General features: G+C 33.4%; 1 non-coding gene and 1 pseudogene across 1 annotated transcript; both read left to right on the top strand.

Annotated features, from left to right (window-relative positions):
* The first annotated feature begins 753 nt into the window (after positions 1–753).
* The window catches only part of LOC138330546 (uncharacterized), a 37,970-nt pseudogene continuing 18,287 nt past the window's right edge, over positions 754–20,436 (top strand).
* Trnae-uuc (transfer RNA glutamic acid (anticodon UUC)) lies at positions 8,359–8,431 on the top strand. Its single transcript has one exon. It is a non-coding gene; the product is annotated as a tRNA-Glu (tRNA).

Genomic DNA, 20,436 nt, shown 5'->3' on the forward strand with positions numbered 1-20,436 from the left:
TGGCCGCCAACTTTGCGAGCTATATCTGTATGAAATACATCTAATTGGCTAAGCTTACTTTAAGCAAATTAACTCTTGCAAATTAAGTAATTTGATTATAAGTTTAATTTAAAAAATGACCAACATTTTGAAATCCAACATTGCCGTATAAATTCAAGTTGTTTTCCTATTTATCTGTAAAATGCAAGTTAACACTCTTAAACGTCTACACCCATATTATTGATACGTAATATTATTATTACTGAGGATCATTTTTGTAGCGCCAATTTTCTGCATTTACCTATATCTGTATAAAATAATAATATCACAATTGGCTAATCTGACTTTAGGTAAATCAAAAAACCTGCAAATACAGTGAGTGTTTATATTTTGTAGCGTTTGATACAAAATAATTCGATTCTTATTTGAATTTCAAAATAGCCTCCAATCTGAAATTCAAGATGTCCGGCAGTATTAAATTAAAGGCACTTAAATTAACCAAATTGGCCGATAATTTCGATGACAGATATCTGTATCATCTGAAGAAAGAATTCATATCTACACCTGAGAAGAAATAAAGCGGATTGCGTTCTCGGACATCATAAGATGAAATGTGTTTTTTATAGATGTGGTTATGGATGACTTGACAGTTTCATAGGAGTTACACTGTGAGAAAGGATTTGAAAGATATCAATATCATAGAATGTAGAAATGAAATGGGTGTTCTTGTTTCCTGCATGTTCAACGTAAAAGCTTTATCCAACATGGGAAGTAATGGAGAATGACAAGAAATCAGCTGTGGATCTACTGTCAAAAACAGGAGAGAAGAGACCGATTGATCGCAGTAGAAGTGACAATGTTTGAGCTTGGTGTTATCTGCATATGGGCAGTGATTTAGACAATCGCTGTTGACTTGCGACATTAAAGATGTTCCAACTGAAGACTCGATAAAGCCCATGAAAGATGATCCTCTAATGACGCCTGTAGAGTTGCAATTCGGGGGTTTATTCAAATATCATTTAAGGCATCTCATATGTATCAACGTGTTAAGAGTGGTAACTTGATCTTTTGCTCGATCATTTACAGAGTGAAATACGGAAAAAAATTAAACGGCCAATTTAAAATTCAAAATGGCAGTCATTTTGAAATCAAAATAAGAATAAAATCATTTAAGTATCAAACACTACAAACGTATAAATACTCTCACTTTATTTGCAGGTGTTTATTTGCTTCAAGTCAGCTTACCCAATTAGATGTATTTTATTCAGATATAGCTCACATAGTTGGCGGCCATCTTAAAATTCAAAGTAGCGGTCCTTCTATATGAGGTTTAACGCTACCAGAAAGTTTCTAAGTATCAATAATATGGGTTTAGACGTTTAAAGTGTGGGTCTATCTAGTATAGAACGTGAGATATGGGTCGCAGAAGAAGTTTTTTGGCGGCCATTTTGAAAACCAATATGGCGGCCGCCACGGACCGCGAATTTTTGGGGTCCATTTTTTTTCCTGAAACCTGATGTCCTCAAAAAGCCATGTGCAAAGTTTCATGCTTTCTTTAAAATTTAAACGATTTTGCCGAAAAATCGACCTTAGCCGCTCCACTAACACGGAATTCCTTTGCGTAATGACCGTAGCACCAAATGAGGTTTGTTTTCGCGAAGCGAACTCTTGTGATAGAGGTGTCGCGGTTACGTTATTCTATGTAAATTATCCAATATATGTAGAGTTGGAAAACTTTCTCGTAAACCGGAAACAGGAAGTCAACACAAGATCCAGCATCGCGCAAAACAGTATCAAAAGTCACACTCTCGCGTGATTACAAAATCACACTCTCGCGTGATTATAAACAAGTTATGCTTGAAAAATTCAAAATGAATACATGAGTGAAAGATTAATCTTCCAATTTATTCTTACCTGAATCTAATAATTACATATTGTCATGAATCTTTACTGTAAAGCCGTTTTATGTGAGCAGTTGCTTCGTAATTTTCCGCCTGGTACCGGAGAATGACGTTGAGATATATTTTGTAGCCGCAGTCACGTATTTTTGCAGAAAGTGAAAATAGAAGTACCCTTCATTCAATTTTGTTTTTCTTGTTATACACTCTATGCAAGTAATTCAGCATAGCTATGATTCTAATAATTAATATTTCTGTAAATGGTTTCTAGCAGTACAATTAGTCAACGCACACAATAAGCAATAACAACAAAACACATGCCAACATCGATAAGACTGATGGGTCAGGGAAGAATACTCATTCGCCGATGGAAATCCTTTTTTTACCTGGTATATTTCTATTTAGTAACACAGTTGAAAAAAACAAACGAAAGAATGAATTAACTGCTGCGCTCTCAGATAGAATTTGCCTTAAATTATATTAGAAGACTATTCCGTCTTTCCATATTGCAGAGTTAGCTCCCTTGCGGGTTGGTTTCGATTGTTACGTCATTATTTTGTGAGCGCAATTTACGTCATTTTCGCCGAAAGTATGACGTTACGCTCGCAACCATATGAAGTCATTATAATTATTACCTTCTTGCAAGTACAGATAACACTGTAATATGCAAATTCAGAATATTAACTCCTAACGTGATTTTTTCAAGTCTGTCTCTTTAATTATGAGGAAGTTCATTCCACAAACCTAATTTCCAAACTATACTTTTTAGTCATGTGCATATTTCCTATTCATCCAAATCTGGTACTAGATTAAGGTTTTATCATAACAACTGGTTTCGTAAATAAAATATGTAAGTACAAATGTTGTTAACGAAACCGTACTACTATAGCATGCTTATAACAATAGGTTTTTGACAAAAATGTGTACGTACATATTTTGCTAACGAAAACGTGTTATGAGTAACATCTAAATTGATTTTCTATATTAGAGAATTTTCATTGTTCAGAAGTTTGAGGTTATTTTTTGCATAGCCTGAATGAAATAAGTTTACGTGGGATATTTAAAAGAACGGCATTCATTGGCTAAACAAGAGGCATTCACAAATTTGACCTTTTAATTTTAATATAATTAAACAATATAAAATGTAAGTAATTGTGTTCCGAAAAAACACCTCAGGGTACTCTGTCCCATATGGAATGAAGTACTAATACGCATACACAAAAAAAATATTTCATAAGTATTTTCAAATCAATTAGAGACATGCTGTGTATGTACACGATTAAACATCACTTATGCTCACGATTAAACATCACTTATGCTCTATCGGCGGTTGAGCATCTCTAAATCATTTTAAATCATGATAGGATATACTACTTACACAATGATGAAACAAAAACAGTAACAATCAATTGATCGATTTCTAATGATTTCTAATGCTGTAAATGCAATTTAAAATGATTAATAGTTATTTATTTAAGTTTAAGAGCGAAAATAATGAAACATATATGACTCATGGGAAGGAATTGTAAATAGTCCCCACCTAGACAAAACGTCTATCTAAAAGCTTCGTAATATTACGCCTAGATTGAGCGTCTACCGTCTCCTTCCCTCTGGGCTCCCTTGGAATTGACTGCCGAAAGAATAAATGATATTTTGATACTTGATACACAAACTGCAAGCTCTGAATAGGCCAATAAACGTAAATATGGGTATCAACATCAAGTATCCTGTCACGTATACAGTTGTAATTTCCACTATCTGCACGTAATTTTTTTCATTCGCACGTGTCCCATCACGTGCCGACTGGTGGCTCGTGGCAGTGTAAACATATATCTGAGACCATGACAAATTACAACTAACAAGGACCAATGGAGGGCATATCATTATCTCCATTAGCTACCTTCCTTCTTGAGGTTTCGGTCAAAACTAAGTCCTGTTTCAACCGATATGAATTAAAGAGTTTCGTGCAATTTTCGAATAATATATATAGAGTAAGTATATATATTAAGTGACAAAAATGATACTTCAATTCAAGATGACACCCTATGAAAAGATTTAACAAAATGATAGACCTTTAACAATCTCACGTGTGTGGCAATCGTATGTAAAAAACACAACGACATGATACGTAATAACTATTTCTTTTTTGTTTATCTATTAAAGCTTGATGCGTTGCCAGTAAATTTAGCGACGTATCAAATTGCGGTCACGTTTTCATTGAACTTCCTCACAGGAAATAAATAATACGATAAAGAACACAAGATTTGATTACACTGTATTTATAAGTCACATTTTGGGCTTAGAGCCTCGTTTATGTTCAAATATGACGACATTAGCAATCCACTTGTGGCCGATTATCTTTTATATCATGGTGGTTCGCGAATGTCAAGAGCAACCTTTTGACCCATATGTACTGAAAAATGGGAATGACTTACAGCCTAGTTATTTCCTTTATTCTGTATGATGCAAAAATACTTTACGAAAGCATCACGTGGCAAAATACTGATATCTGATTGGTTTTACTATCATAGGTATTATGCCGCAATAGCGTCGTATCCCGCATCCTCGTGGTGAGATAATGAGACTTCGCTTTTTTGACTTTGACACTATTCCATCCTTAGACAATTATACGTCACAAAAACGACTTCGTAACCGGGTACAATGACAGTGAACAGTTATCAAACAAGTTACGGTTTTTGATCATGTTTACCGAAATCGAGGAAGTACATTTTCAAATTTTGAAATGACATGAGTTTTAGCTCTAGCTTAATATTTTAACTTAAGTCTTTATATAATTTTAAAATTAATTACAGAGAGTATTTATACCGTTACTTCAACACTTCATTTAAGCCATGATGATCACTTATGTCACATCTACAATGTACATTCATGGAAGCCTATCATCATACATTGCGACAATCGGTGTAAAGAGACGCCGTATAATGTAGGTGTTTACACACATTTAAAAAATATAAAATTAAATGTTTCCACTTCCTAAGAGACCCCTTTAATTTTCCTAAAAGGAGTTTGTAATATTAACGGATTTCCTTATCGAAAGTATAATGTAACTGAACGGGGTGAGCTGTTCTTTGTCTTTGACAGGTTTGATCTAGTGAGATATAACTATTAAACATATATATTACGAGAAACTCTCGGGGAATACATACACACAAAAAATATTTTAAAGATTAACCTTTTAAAATTCTATTTCAATGCTACTATTTTGATCGACTCTTTTTGTTAGATTGTATTGCTCTACCGTATCAACCTATCAAAAGCGACGTTTTAAACGTCGATGACATGTATTTACGAAGCGGCTTATAACAAAAAATTTAAGTCAATGAAAATGCTTGTTATAAGTAAGATTAAATTATACATGTATAAAGCCATTCCGCCATTACCAGGCCGTGACCATGAGGATCAGATACAAAATATAATGTCAAATCTCCTTTTAGTTTTATTTGTTAAAAAAGCCGAATTGTTGCTCCATTAACTGAAAATTGATACGCATTATGATATGCACTGAGCATAGAAGAGTAGATAAAGTTATGGAATGCTACATCAGCAATTCTCCGATGCATTAAATAAACTTACCCTGGTATTGCACGTGTTGCCTACGTCCACGTGTCCAGGGATAAACTATGCGCGCCGTTCGGAAGGTAAGAATGTCACAAAGTGAGCGATAAGACATCTGCATTGGTATCTTAACCTTTGATACTATATACCTTAAAGTCAAAGTCTACCTTGCAAACACGTGCCATTTTTAAAAGGTAAATGTGGGTAAAATGGCTTGCAGACGATTTATTACCTCTCAACATCACGTTAGCGAACATTCAACTTAACTAAATAGCCAAAAGGAAATCAACAGTCAGACAACTCAAATAAAGTCATATTGAATGGTTCATCAGTAGAGTTCAGAGGGTACAATATGTACTGTTTTTTACTATGATTGATATTTCTTAAATTAACCCCGGTAGGTTTTATGGACATGGTAAAGATACATAATCACATTTGATGTGTTCAGTATCCAAACACAGCGCTAGCCCATTAAATAAGTATCACCTTCGCACGGAACAACCATCACAGCTTGTCATTACTGCCTGGGAATGGACACATTAGTGGGTTTTTTCTCGTAAGACCTACAACGGAGTCATATTAGGCTAGACATGGAATCATAGACATTTTTCAATATTCCTAGGTGGTAATTAATTTCGGTCAATGGATTCGACATCGTTAACTGACAAAACGGGCTCGCCATTATAACTTCATGGTGACTTTCAAAGTGGAAAAAAGGTTTACTGAACAGTGATCACGCAATAAAAATGTTTATGGAAATATTGATGTTGGTGTCAGGACACGTGAGCTTGTCAAAACGTGACCAGATTGCGACAATCCAAATGCAAAATGAAGTCTACAAGTAGAGTAGATAAGTGCATAAACTGTGCACATTATGATAGATTTGTATGAAACATGTCGGAGAAAATCTTAGGTGCAGAAAGAAAACAGTAGGTACATGTATGTATAAAATCAGTCAGTCAAACAAATGAACTAAAGATTAGTTGCTTTAGCAGATGAAGCATGTCAACTGTCTCCGGCAATGCTCGTTATAACATCAATATTAAAATGCAAAGTTAATGTTCTGCCTGTAAATAAATGCACATGCGCTCACGTTAAATTAACGAACACGTGTTTTTTTTCCAATCTGTATCCCGTTAAATCCATTATGAATTTTTCGCAATAACGAAAATTCTAGATGTAGAGAAGAGATGTAAATCGTCTTAAAATCGTAAGGTGATTCACCAAACTGTGAGTCACACAAATAGAAAAGTCTTTGATTATTTTTTTCGAGTTTTTTTCAATGATATATAATAGTTCAAAATTCAATGACCTTGCCCACTCAAATGTAAGAGTTTAAATATGTAAAGATTATTTGGTCATATTTTGAGGATAAAACTGTTATGGATTATATACTGTTTATATAATCCTATGTAAAAGTAAATTATCTTCTTTAACAATGGGAGACGTCTTAATTGATTTTCTCTATTTAACTCCATACTATTAACCAGTTCTAATTAGGAACTATCAGATTTTAAATATTTGGGGGAATACAAAGCATTTGAAGAAAACCATCGATCTACGATCAATAGCTAACACCTCAGTATTTGTATTTGGTAACTAGAGAATGAGAGCTCACGGCAGAATTAAATGATATCTTTCAAGCGGCTACCACGATCAGGTATACGTGTATTGCAATTCAATTTTCCAAACAACTGTCTTCAAATAGAAAGAACAACGGACGTGTTCATTTCATCACTAATACTGATGCCTTCTCAACAGTTCAAGGCATTTTGGCCATATTTTTGTTTGATTTCTTTACTGGCATATCGACTCTTTCCACCACATTAACCATCGTTAATCATTTGACACGGGTAAGAAACTAAAAAATGTACTGTAGTACAGCATGACATTTGTTGTATGGCAAAATACAAATAATATTTATCTTAAAAATAATGGGGAGATGCAATTTACCTTTTTCTAACAGACCTAACGTGACGCTACCCAATTTGGAACGCTACCCAAAATGAAACACTTTTTAAATATGTGACACATAATTTTCAGTTTACAATCTTTCCAGTTGCTTATTATCTGTATTTAGAAATGAAAATAATGAAATTTTGAAAACTCCGGGAAACGACGTCGTGCGATAACCCTTTTAAAATAAGAAAATTAATTGCTGAATGGAATATTTTTGAAAGACATGTGACTTGAATAAATTAAGAAATGTTTGAACTTTCTTTTAATGAATTCAAACATTTTTTTATCATGCCTGGGCATTTATTAATCAAACTTTATTTAGGAGGTGTTCCATTTTGGGTACTCAAACCTGCTGAAACACAAGGCTGGACCGGGCATGCTTCCAAGCTCTGTATTTATAAATATATGCACTGCTGACAAGTAAACAAATCATGAAATTAATAATAAAAGCATCTATTTGTGGAATGTTAAGAAAAAAATCTGGATTCAACCACAAGTAAGAAAATTTTTACAATAATCTTCAAAAACTGTTCCAATTTGGGTAGCGTCACGTTAGAAACATTTACAGAAGAAAATGATAAAACAACATAACAATATAACAGTTTGATATCTATGCATACACTTAATACAAAGATAGTGTAAAAAAAGTCAATAAAATTTAGAAGCAAAGTCTACCATTTAGATACTATTTAGACCATACCACGTGTAAATTTCCATTGATGCGAACGACGAATGCTCAGACGAAGTAGATGCTAAATAAATGGGAAGAGAGTCTGACAGAATAAAAAGGAAAGAAAGTCAACAATGACAATGCGGTCTTAGCTATCTAAAATGAAGAAGACTGACAACATACATGAAAAGCAAACATGGTTACAGAAGTATATTAGCAAAGTTACGTTAGACAGTTTTATCCGTTAATCTGAATAACGAATAACTGTTCAACTTTGTCCGCGTAGCTCAGTCGGTAGAGCATCAGACTTTCAATCTGAGGGTCTAGGATTCGAGTCCCTTCGTGGGCGGTTAATATTTTTGGGGCCGCGGTGGCCGAGTGGTTAAGATGTCCCGACATATTACCACAAACCCTCCACCTCTGGGATGCGGGTTCGAATCCCTTGTGGGGCAGTTGCCAGGTACTGACCGCTGACCGGTGGTTTTTCTCCGGGTACTCCGGCTTTCCCCCACCAACAAACCTGGCACGTCCTTACATGACCCTGGCTGTTAATAGGACGTTAAACCAAACAAACAAAAGTTCAACTTTAACTTGCTATGTATGTCTTAATTTCTTTGAATGAACATCAAATGAAATCATTCCCAATATCAGAAAAATGTATTTTAATATCTAATATCGTTTTGTTTGGTTTATCATGTTGAAGTCCTATTAACTATGTTGCGGTGAAAATGTATATGTATGTGAAAGGATTCTGCAGTATATTTGTACTGTGTGACCTTGTAATATTGAAATTCTATTAACATTTTATCGTACCATTCTATTAACTGATGCCACAAAAGGTACCGAAGAGGACACCCTACCATGCCAAATTATACTGTGGGCTGACAAACAAGTCGTACCACTGAAAGCAAATATCTGATATGATGCTTAGAACATTTATCAAATAGAAATTAAATATAATTTCTGAGTTGGATCTGTTCCAACCACGAGTTCGATCCCAAGATGGCCTCACTATTCCTTACGGATCACATTATGTATTTACAGTGAACGACATCCGCTTCGAAATCTTTACAAGCCAATTCAGGGAAAAGAACACCAACACTTAACTTGTAGTAACCATCTCAGATACTTCCAAGCAAACAAACTCTCAAGAATGCATGTTTCCGACAAAACATTATGAAAAAATGGCAACTGATGTGTAGGTAAGTTACCTTCGCTTAAAGGGAATTAGTTAATTTATAAAATTAGCTCCAGCATTTGAGATTTTCCCATATGTAGAGAGTGGACCATATAATAAAATGTCTTTTGAATTAATTAATAGATCATGAATTATACTTGTTATTTTATATGATAAAAGTGATAGCGATAATATATTGTTTTCTCATTTGATGTCAGGCAAACAAAGTAGGAACATCTATATACTATAATATCCTCAACTTCCTCATTCAATTTAGAAATAATTCAACTGTAGAAATTAAAACAATGAGTAAAGAGAAAATATGTAACCATGTGTTGATTTGCAGGATTAAACTAAAAATGTGTAACGATTCTCCGTTTATGGAAAAAACATCTAATGATTTCATTATTTTGTAGATCGTTTCCCGTATAATTAAAGTCGGTAACGAGCAAGCAAGTTTCATTTTGTTTTGTATAAAATGTACTAAATAACTCTAAGTCATGAAAATATAAATCCCTTTATTCTGAGAACCATAATAAAAGTAACACAATTATCAAAAGAGATCGAACACTACAAGTTACTTTACTTTGATATCATCACAACGCTCTTAACAAACAAGGAAAATGAAAAAAAAAGGAAAAGTTTCTGAATAAAAACATGAATCCAAGCATAAGATAACATATATTTAAGATCAACAAATTATCCATCTCAAACCGAAGGTGTTATCGATTTATTTTATGATACAATATCAGCAAAAGCTACTGGTTCCACAAATGCAAGTCCCATGTTCATTACCTCCCGTTATATTTACTTCACGTCTCGATTATTTTTTCATACTGACAAACGGATATCTTTATCAACAGATACACCCAAACACACCGGAATACCAAAGAATTAATAAGACAATCCCCGTCATCAAGTTCCGGTCACGCGAGGCATACGAACGTCGTCACGTGCGATGATTAAAAAGCCGCCTAGCGGCAAACCTCAGCATGTCTTGGGTTACAAAACCTTCTCTATAATTGACATACGTTTTATCATCCTATGGTGACTGCAAACTAGATTCTAAATTAAGTACATTTTATCGATTTATACAGCAACGTTTTAGGCCAAGCAAGGAAGGTTCCGTCTCTGAAAGGTGTCAAATTAAAATATACCTTGTTGTCATAATTAAAATTCTTTATCATTTATTTCTTGAACTGAAGGCTGTTTTTTTCATTTGTATCATTTTTGTTGTGATAATTGTTTTGATTCATAAGTTATTAAACCAGTAATGAAGTGCATGTAATCGATTGGATATAATTTCACTATTCTGAAATAAGATTATCAAATAGTATAATTATCTACATTATACGGAAAGAATAAACGGCAATTTCTGAACTTTGAATTTTTTTTTGATTTTCCCAAATAGTTATTGCTAATGTTCTAATTCACTTACAAATTTTCAGTATTTTGATTATTTCGATAATGCATTTTCCTCTAGAACAGCAGTTTTTTATTGGGCGACAGTCTTGCTCCCTCGATCACGTGATTATCAACACGTTTATGATTTTAACAGAATTTATTTACTCCTTACACCAACTGTACTTCGGTACGTGGGTCCTGAATCTGGGAAGATGTAGGTCTCTTCAGAAATAAAATAAACGGTAAATGTAGTCCAATTTGTTCCTTGATGTGGTCAGTCTTCTGATGTCGGTACGGCTGTCACCTGAGGGAGCGCCATGACCGGAAATGGCTGGGGAGTTTCCACAAAGGAGTGACGGCAACCTCCATTTCGAATGCCGCGTTCATTTCCTAATTAGCTAATTGTCCAGAAAAGGATGAGAAATTACTATCAGAAGCCTTTGAGAAAGTTCTTGCTTGTTTGTGTGCTCAGTACATAGCTTTATTGATTATATTTCGGAAGATGACCCCTGATTGTGACATTTCTTTTTTTATGTTTATTATCGAAAATTGTGACTTTGTGGCAGAATTCAGCCAGTTGGAAACCATATCCTATCACTCAATGAATCCTTTTCGTGTTAATATAAACAAGTCTTCTACGGCTTTTTTCTAAATAAAGGACGTGAAAAATGTTTTTGACAAAATCAAATTCAATGAAACTGTATCATATAGCTTTATCATCAATTGGGTTGGACTTTTGAAATTTAGATATAATTTATTTGAACACCATGGAAGCTGAATAAGACCACCATAAAACACTGTATATCAATCTTCTTAGATCTAAAACAAATTTTGTAACAACCAGTAAGAAAAAAAAACCTTGTTTCCCGTAGAACACTGTGAAGGTAATCATTAATCTATTTTAATCTATCTTAACCAACCTCAAATTTCAATCATTATTAAGAAGAGAAACATTAACTTAAACATGTTTGTATATATCATTCAGATAAAACACTAAAAATAAAGTTTAATTTACGAAAGGTAATCTGTTTTAAATTCAGATTTCATCTTTGGGTTCTTTTTTCTTTATTCTATAAAATCATTACGTCGATCAGCCAATCAGACGTGACCTTACAAACGGCGACGCCTAATTTCCTTTTTTAGTTAATAGAGGAAACTTTTACGCCAATGAAAATGCTTGTTAAAAGCAAAATTAATTTAAAATATTGCTAAACTGTTGTTCTAATCCTTTCTCTACATCCCGTAAAAACCCCCTTCTCAAATGCATTGACTCATTCATGGATACCATGGTTATCAAGGATCGTAAAAACTCCAGTTCATAGCTATAAGATTCAAGAAAGAGCTTTCGTATGCTCCCGTAAAGTACATAAATCCCACACGAGAATTAATAATTGTCTTTTCGATAAGAGTAAATTACTTTTGCGGGCAATACCATACACTGCCTTAAGAACGCTTTAGTTTTGCTAGGCGGAAATTGCTTAACTCCACTGGTGCGGGTTTGGTTTGAGGCTACAAGACGTTTCACCATTAATGTTTACATAGGAAGGCAAGTTAATTGAGGCATAGCACAAAAGGACATTAATGGATGTTTGCATGCAGGTCACAGCGATATCAACTACTCTGATATGTATACGAATTGGTTTATTTCCGATATGTACAAAGTGATACTTTGGTTCTGTAATTTAAACCACAGCATGTGTGCAACGCGACCGGGCTGGAGTCTCCTAAAACTAATTTTGAATGCACGAAATGCGTGTTTTTCCATTTCTTTAAACTTCTTAAGAAAAATTGAAATAGATATACTACCAAACAGAAGGCAATCTCATAATCTTATAGGTTTTTTGCCCGTCTAAAAATAGGATATATTAGTTTCCGATAGATCGAAACAATCTTCATCGAATGAACGAATAACTTTAAAAACAATAATAATATATAAGAAGAAGAGGAAATAGAAAATTAAAAATAGAAAAAATGCATCTTATTATAGTGCAATTAGGTGAAAGAAATCAATATAAAGAAGGAAAGATTATTTCAATCAATCGCGAATAGAGGTCCTTCTTTTATTCCTTTGATGGAGTCATTGACTATTTATATGACGGTCGACATGCAATTACAATTTAAATGTTGCTATAATCTTAAAAAAATGTCAATATAAGAAGCAACTTTTGTGAGGTTTGCGAACGGTTCGACACGTGATCATATCAGATAAGAAATAAATACACATATAAGTCATTTGTATCATATTACTGCAACAACCTACACAAAATAAATTCATTATGAACATGTGTTGCAGAGATGTCGTCATGATGTCTAGACATGGCGTCACAATGCATTTTCTGCCCAGCATCTGCCAACGAAATCCGCAATAGTGACATAAGCAAATATTTCCAAGTCACTGGACATTAGCCCAAATATGTGAGAAGATTCGACATAATTCTACCATACCTTGACAAGGAATAAATTTTCCTATTCTTGCAATGTTTGACCAAAACCATTTATGTTTCTAATATGGAGTCTGCCTGAAGGTTTTGGACATATCCTTGATACCTAATGACGTCTTCAAGATGTCCATGGGTCAGGTTATTGCGCTAATTTCTTTCAAATGAATAGATATATAGGTTACCGATGTGCCTTTGGTAATACCATGAACAGAGTAAGCAGGTACTTAATGTGGATGATGGCCTGTCGATTTCCTTTTCCGTGTGTAATTAGTGATAATAACGTGACTCTTGTAGTGCTGCCGAAAAAAACAACTGAGAAAACGCCATGGGAATAATAAAGCAATTATAAAACATGACACGAGGTCATACAGTGTGCAGCTAATATTATAAAACTAATATTAGAAGATGTATTAACACGAAAATGAGGACACTGTTAGAATGAGTACTGTGGACATAACTAAAGTTGAAAAATAGCGTTAGAATGCACCTAGATAAAATGTGTATTTACAGTATAACGTATTCGAATTCATCACATTGATACCGACAGATTGGTCTCGATAGTTTATAGTGTTTTAACCTGATTGAATAGTTGTCAAGATTGGTGCGTGAGAATGCACGTTTATACCTATTTTATCGTGTTTCAGAATGTATTATTAAACCAGCAGGTTTTCATCACAAGCTCTTGAAGATAATATATATAAAGTTGCTGTAAAATGTCTAACGGTATATGTCTGATGATAAACTCTATAACGCCATACCGTTATCCTTTTTACAACAACTTTACACAATGATCTGCAAGCGCTACAGTGTTATCTTTGTTAAGAAGATACTACAATGTATGGCATTGTCCATTCATATTTCGTTATGTTATGCGGGTGTTTTGTAGAATGATTTAGATAGGTTTAGTCTTATGCCAAATCATTTTGCTTACTGCAATAACATTTGTTTATATGAAAAAAAAAATCAATTTTACCATTAGTTTCTTATCAACACATTGAATGTGCAGAATGCACTTTAATAAGTGTTATAGCAGTGTTATTAGAAAATGAATTCACATTTGGAAGCATCACGTGGTGGTATAGTACTATAATCAAATGCCCACTACCCTCCATAAATATAAATAAACAAACCCAACAGTTTCTTAAAAACAATAATAAGATAATGAAATGTATGTCGATGGCCTAAGATGAGGTTACAACATCAAACACATGTAAGCTTTCCGGCTTTCCACGTTAATAACAAAATTATTTTGTTTTTATGTCGACTGGAGCAGTAGTAGTAAACTAACGCGCAGTAATTAAGACCAAAGGAGAAAACATAGACTACCCACGTTTTGAAAAATTACTTTTGATTTATTTTAATTAAATTGTTCAGAAGGTGATGATAAGTTTAGCATTAACGGTAAGCTGACATTGTAATTATCAATTAAAAGCAATTTGGGAATTTAAGTAGGCATTCAGATAGCATTCCATTCATTTCTAATTTCAATAAACGCATTAATATTTATTTTGGGAAGCGTTGATCACGATTACTTAATATCCCAAACAACTATACACGATGTATACACATACACTAAGCGTACACTTGTAAGTCGGGCAAATTAACCCAGGGTGTAAACTACTATCAGCACCTGTTCTATTGAAAGATTAGAAATAACATCTTAATATACATAGTGTGTACTAGTGAAGTCATGTGAGTGCTATTTATAGAAAAGCTTCCCGTCAGATGGACCGCACACAACAATAATGGGGTGTTGTTTTTCGTCACAACAGGTAAGACAAGATCTATTATTAATACACATATGCTAGTGATTGACATACCAGGTTGTCAAAATAAAGCCACCACATTCACATCCATATACCTATATGAAATCGGTATTTAATACAAAGTAAACAAAGTTCAATATCTATACCGCATTACAGGTATGACATACGGGATTTAAGTTATTCTGTAGGACTCTGTGTAACATGTAAGGCATATTCGCTGTAAAGGTAAACGTGTACTAACTATATACATTATACAGGGATAAGTAAATACATCAATCCATCTTTATCATTATGTACTATTATTAAATGTAATATAGATGTAACATGCGTAGTACGTGTTCAGATAGATTACTAATAACATTACTTATAAGATGGTACAGACACTTGAAAACGAAAGTACCTCAATATTGCAATACAAGATGAACTTTAAACGTCTGAGATTTACACATATGCCATACGATTGTGTATATATGCACAAATGTATACTTTATAAACTTGTAAATAACAACATACAGAGATACCCTATTCACCAGGATGGCGATAAGATCAGCTATATGTACAATATACACATGATAACACTCTACATACATGCAATGCATACTATCATAAGCTTTTTAATTATAATGTACATGTAAGGTAACTTGTACTTTCCATATGCAGCCACTTTCGTTTCTAACTATGTACATAATGCTATATAGATTACACGAAGGTTTATATACTAGTTGATTCAAGCAGACAATTTGTAAACTGTATAATCTAAACGCTAAACTCGCGTATTTATATTCAACATAATCTTTCTTTGTTCATTTTAATTGATTTTGTGTATTTAGCTTTAAAAAGTAAAGATGTCCCGAATACGTTTCAGATACCAAGTGACATCTTGTCATATCATTATTAAAAGGGGATAACCCTGTTACTCTGTTCTGCAGGAAGGACTTTAGAATTGTGCCTGCTGTCCTTATTCCGTGATCGTAGGAGGCGATTAGGATCGTATTTTTCCTTCTTCCTAAATTACTTTCTTCTTCCTAACGCCTCCCTTTACACCACCTCACTTTTGACATTCTGTTAAGCGCTCGTCCCTGTGAAGGAGGCTTTAGGTTCTCTCACCTGGCCAAGACACTTCAAAGTCTATAAAACGTTATTTTCAGTTCCTGCTTATCGCTTAGCATATAGGGAGTGAAGTGACTGATTTGATCGAGGGCGTTATAATGTGTCCGAGCGGGGTGTGTTGTCCGAAGTGTCTCTGGCGGTATGCTTCTGTGAGATTGCACTGTAAAACGGGCAAGAGTTTCAACTAATGCAAAGAGACACAACACATATATACCGCAGCCTCCAAAAATATACAGACATTCACACAATCACATTGCATACAGATGTCCTGATATGACCCTAGCTGTTAACAGGACGTGGCTCGAATAACCAACCTATCCAAGTTATTATCTAGTTACTAGTAAACAATGTTGTGAACCCTTCTAAAATCTATACATTACTCCTACACAACGAAGTTATAGTATAAGGCCATTTAAAAAAAAACAAAAAACAAAACAGTTATGTATTGGACATTGCAGATTGTCTTTTGCTTTCTGATGTGACGATGAAATTAACACAAAACAGCTACAATGTAAATTGCTGTCTATTGTATGCTATTGCAGGCAGATATGATGTCGTTGATTTATTGAGGGATTTGTCAGTGCTTCTTAACAGTCTTTACTTCGTATCGTTTATTTTTCAGCACATTTTACGTTTTTATTAAGGCAACCAATAAAAAACTACGTCTTCTATAGAAATAATGAACTATCGATTTTGATTTATTATAAGAAACAAAAACAGTCTTTTATCCGTTTTATTCCTTGTAAGACAACTAATCTCACACTTATCATTTACCAATGTGTTGTGTTTCCGTATCAGAGAGCATTGTATACAGATGTTTTATTAAATTTCTCCTCGATGAAAATTTATCGGAAAATGAATACTCATTGGGAAGCATTTTATTCTGAGGTATGTTGGGAGTGTATTAATAGTCTTCTTCGACCTATCTCACGTCTAATCTTTCTACTTCTTGCACACTTCCGTCAACACGGAAATGCCAATGAGTGAAAAAGTTTAGTTATTGAATTAATATTTAGATGTAATTGTTTTATTCAGAATTATGGGTAGTCAGTTCATGATTGATGCAATTTCATTTTTTTTATTTTGTCAATAATAGTTTTTTTTTTAATTTTAATTTAATCAAATCAATATCGCCTATACAGTCATCCATTTTCAACATGTTCCCATATGAATACATTCGCGATTTATCGTTCTTACTTACAACCGTGCATTCCAATTTAATACTTTCTACGTTCGACCTATTTCCCGAATTTACGTAAACAGTTATCTCGAGAATATATAGTTGTTTCCATTGTTGGTGGTTATTCTTTTAGAAGTCGCAAGTCCATGTATATTTTATCTGATGTGACATTCGCCAAAGATAATCGTCATTACTTCGATATACTTAATTTTTGCATGTTTTCATACTAAATCCGACTTAGGATTGGCACATACTTTTTATTCATACTGCTATGAGGAAAAAAATCCGAGAATTGGGCGAAAACACGACGTTATAGAAACGTTGACATTGCAGATTGACTAAGAAACGATAATGCATTGGAAAATCAATCGAATAGTATGTTCAAACGTATTTTATGTTATCATGTAGTCTAAAAACTAATTATGTGCATTGATGTAACCTTTTTTAACTTCATCGGGTTATGAAATATTCTTTTAATTAAAAGATAGTGACATAAATGCTTTAGTAACTGCAATTTGGGATTAGAGTAAAGCACAATGGAAACGAATATTAGTACGAACTATTATGTGTAATAAAGTAATTTTGCGTCGTTTGGATACCTTACTCATTTCAGTATAAACAGGTCAGTAAAAATGTCTTTTGTTGATTGTAAGCAGGTCATGGTCATGATTTCCACGGTCTTAGTTAGCCTAAATTGATAGGGTCCCGATTTCTTTAAACATAATTCTACATTTGTGTGTCTGTTCCGGAAATATTGATCATCATGATAAGAGGTATATCGTAAGGGAATAAGATAAGATTACTAGCTAAGTCAAAGGTATATAGCATAGTTACCTAATCAAATGAATGATAATCTCAAGTGGCGTCGAGTTTGTAATTCAATAAAGTCGTATGCCATATTATGTCCGCGGAAGCGCCAGAGATGCAACAGAAATTGTCTGGTATATAAAAAAGGGAGTGCTTATAAATAACCATTGTCATATTGATCAATTTATGTAGTCCACAGGGAATATTTTGTCACAAGGATTCAAAGAGCATCTTATATAGAACGATTGGACCGGCGATAGCCGTCGACTAGGTACAATTTATTTCATGATAAGCGAAGCGTTGTATTTGTCTTTGGGTGTTGCTATCTTCATGATTCGAAAACATATATTTCTTCATTAGTATCATATATTCGACACATCGTTATGTCATTATTTGAATGTCTTTAATCATTTTTTTCTAAAACATAAAAAAAAAACAAATCAGGTCACATGATAAATTAAATTCATATCTAACGCATCATCCGACCTTGATAGGTTTCGTCGTTGATGCTAGAAATATCTTGGATGAGTGATGAAGATATCTAAGTGTGATTGCGTCAGTCATTCAGTTGTTTTATGGTTTCTGTTTTTGTAACAAAGATGTGGGAAAAAATCGACAACTTATATGATGACGTATGCAAACGCAAATGTATATCCATTATAAATACGAACATATGAAACGTAATGATCATTTGATTAAGCAAATGTTGCTCAACTAATTAAAAAAACATTAAAAAAAATAGCGTAATGTAAACGTTTTGGGATATATACCAGGGAACAATTTTGCTATAATGTTATGGATCAAAAGACCCAATAACGTTAAGTTCTTTTAGGTTAGCAAGACTATATTAAAGTCATATGTTTCCGCATTCTCGAAATATTGTTAAGAGAGCTTTGTTTAGTTCCTCACAGAACATTATTTCGGAAATTACTCTCAAGAGACACATTCAATGATATTCGATAATAGATTGAGAGTATCGAGCCTACTTCAAAACTCTCGTCTTACGCTAACCCATACACTTCTTTATATTAATTCTCTCTTTATGTCAGTCTATACACTATGTGTAAATGTTAAGGAGTGGTAATGAAGTTTTCTAAAATACAATTATTGATAGATATAAAGTAATAGAAATTTGATAACAGTATTCCTAATTGGTATAACGTTCTCCGTAATAGAGAGAATATAATTGTGATAATATCAGCTTAATAAAAATGTAACTCTTGAATCAGTTAGCTTTTCTGGAATTGTTAGGTTTTTATCACACGCATTATGAAAAAGCGAGTATTGAGAATATTTATTGAATATATTGTTTTATCTAATAACTGGCCCGTCTAGCCATGTCATACGGCCAAATCATAAATATAGTAAGACACCTGTGTAACAACACTATTGTGACGTCACAGGTAGTTTTTGACGGTATAATCTTTATATGACGTTGCATGATTGTCTCTGTAGATTTCAAGTGTTTTATATAGAAAAAAAATTAGAAAGTTTCACTTATACTTCTATTAATAAAACGTATGTGATAAATAGAATCTTATACTCGTGACTATGTGATATGAAATTTATCAAACTAAATAAATAAAATTGATATGCCACTCGCCTAAAGGCTCGTGGCATATCAAATTATTGAACTCGTTTTATGAATGTCATATGACATAGCCACTAATGTAAGATCCTCTATTTATTAAATAATTAAATAATTTGACTTCTGATAATTCAAGATAAATCTTGACTTTGATTGTTCGAATGTTGTTATTTCGTCTCAATTTACATACTACCTACAGACAGGATAGATCTTTATTTTGCTATAAAGAGCAGTTCAAATTATTTTTTCAAAATAACATATTGCTTTAATTTAATTATTATAACACACATCATAATCACATGATAAAACAAAAGTAATACTTAAATAAGACTGTCTATTCTCCTGGAGTCATATACCTTATAGCTGGTAATTTTCGCGGGCCATTTTTTTGCGTTTTTAAATTCACGCGATTTGGCGATAAGAACATCTAGGATTTAACCCTTTCTCAATATTTTGCGGATCAGTTTTTCGTGATCATATTACATGCGTTGCGAAATTATCATCCACGCGAAAATTACCGGCATTACGGTATTTGGCATAATGCCATATATGTGCTATGCATAACCATAGTTGTTATGACTGAAATTGAAATATTGTGTTAAAAAAAAAAAAAAAAAAAAAATATGTGGCATGATACCATATATAAGCATCATTACATTTAGAGAATAATTTATTGACACTGAGGTTGTTCAGTACTACAACATTTGATTTAATTGTCATGGAAATGATATCATCGCCATTATAATGCAATACAAATGTAACATTAAATGATTATAGAAATTACGATAATAGTGCAATACAATTTGCGAGTACGACTGTTAAAATAACTAAAAAAAGATGTGCCGTTTTTTTATACTTGCGAATCAAGAACAGTTTTTAAT

This window comes from Argopecten irradians, chromosome 9 (assembly GCF_041381155.1).
Source record: "Argopecten irradians isolate NY chromosome 9, Ai_NY, whole genome shotgun sequence".
Taxonomy (NCBI): domain Eukaryota; kingdom Metazoa; phylum Mollusca; class Bivalvia; order Pectinida; family Pectinidae; genus Argopecten; species Argopecten irradians.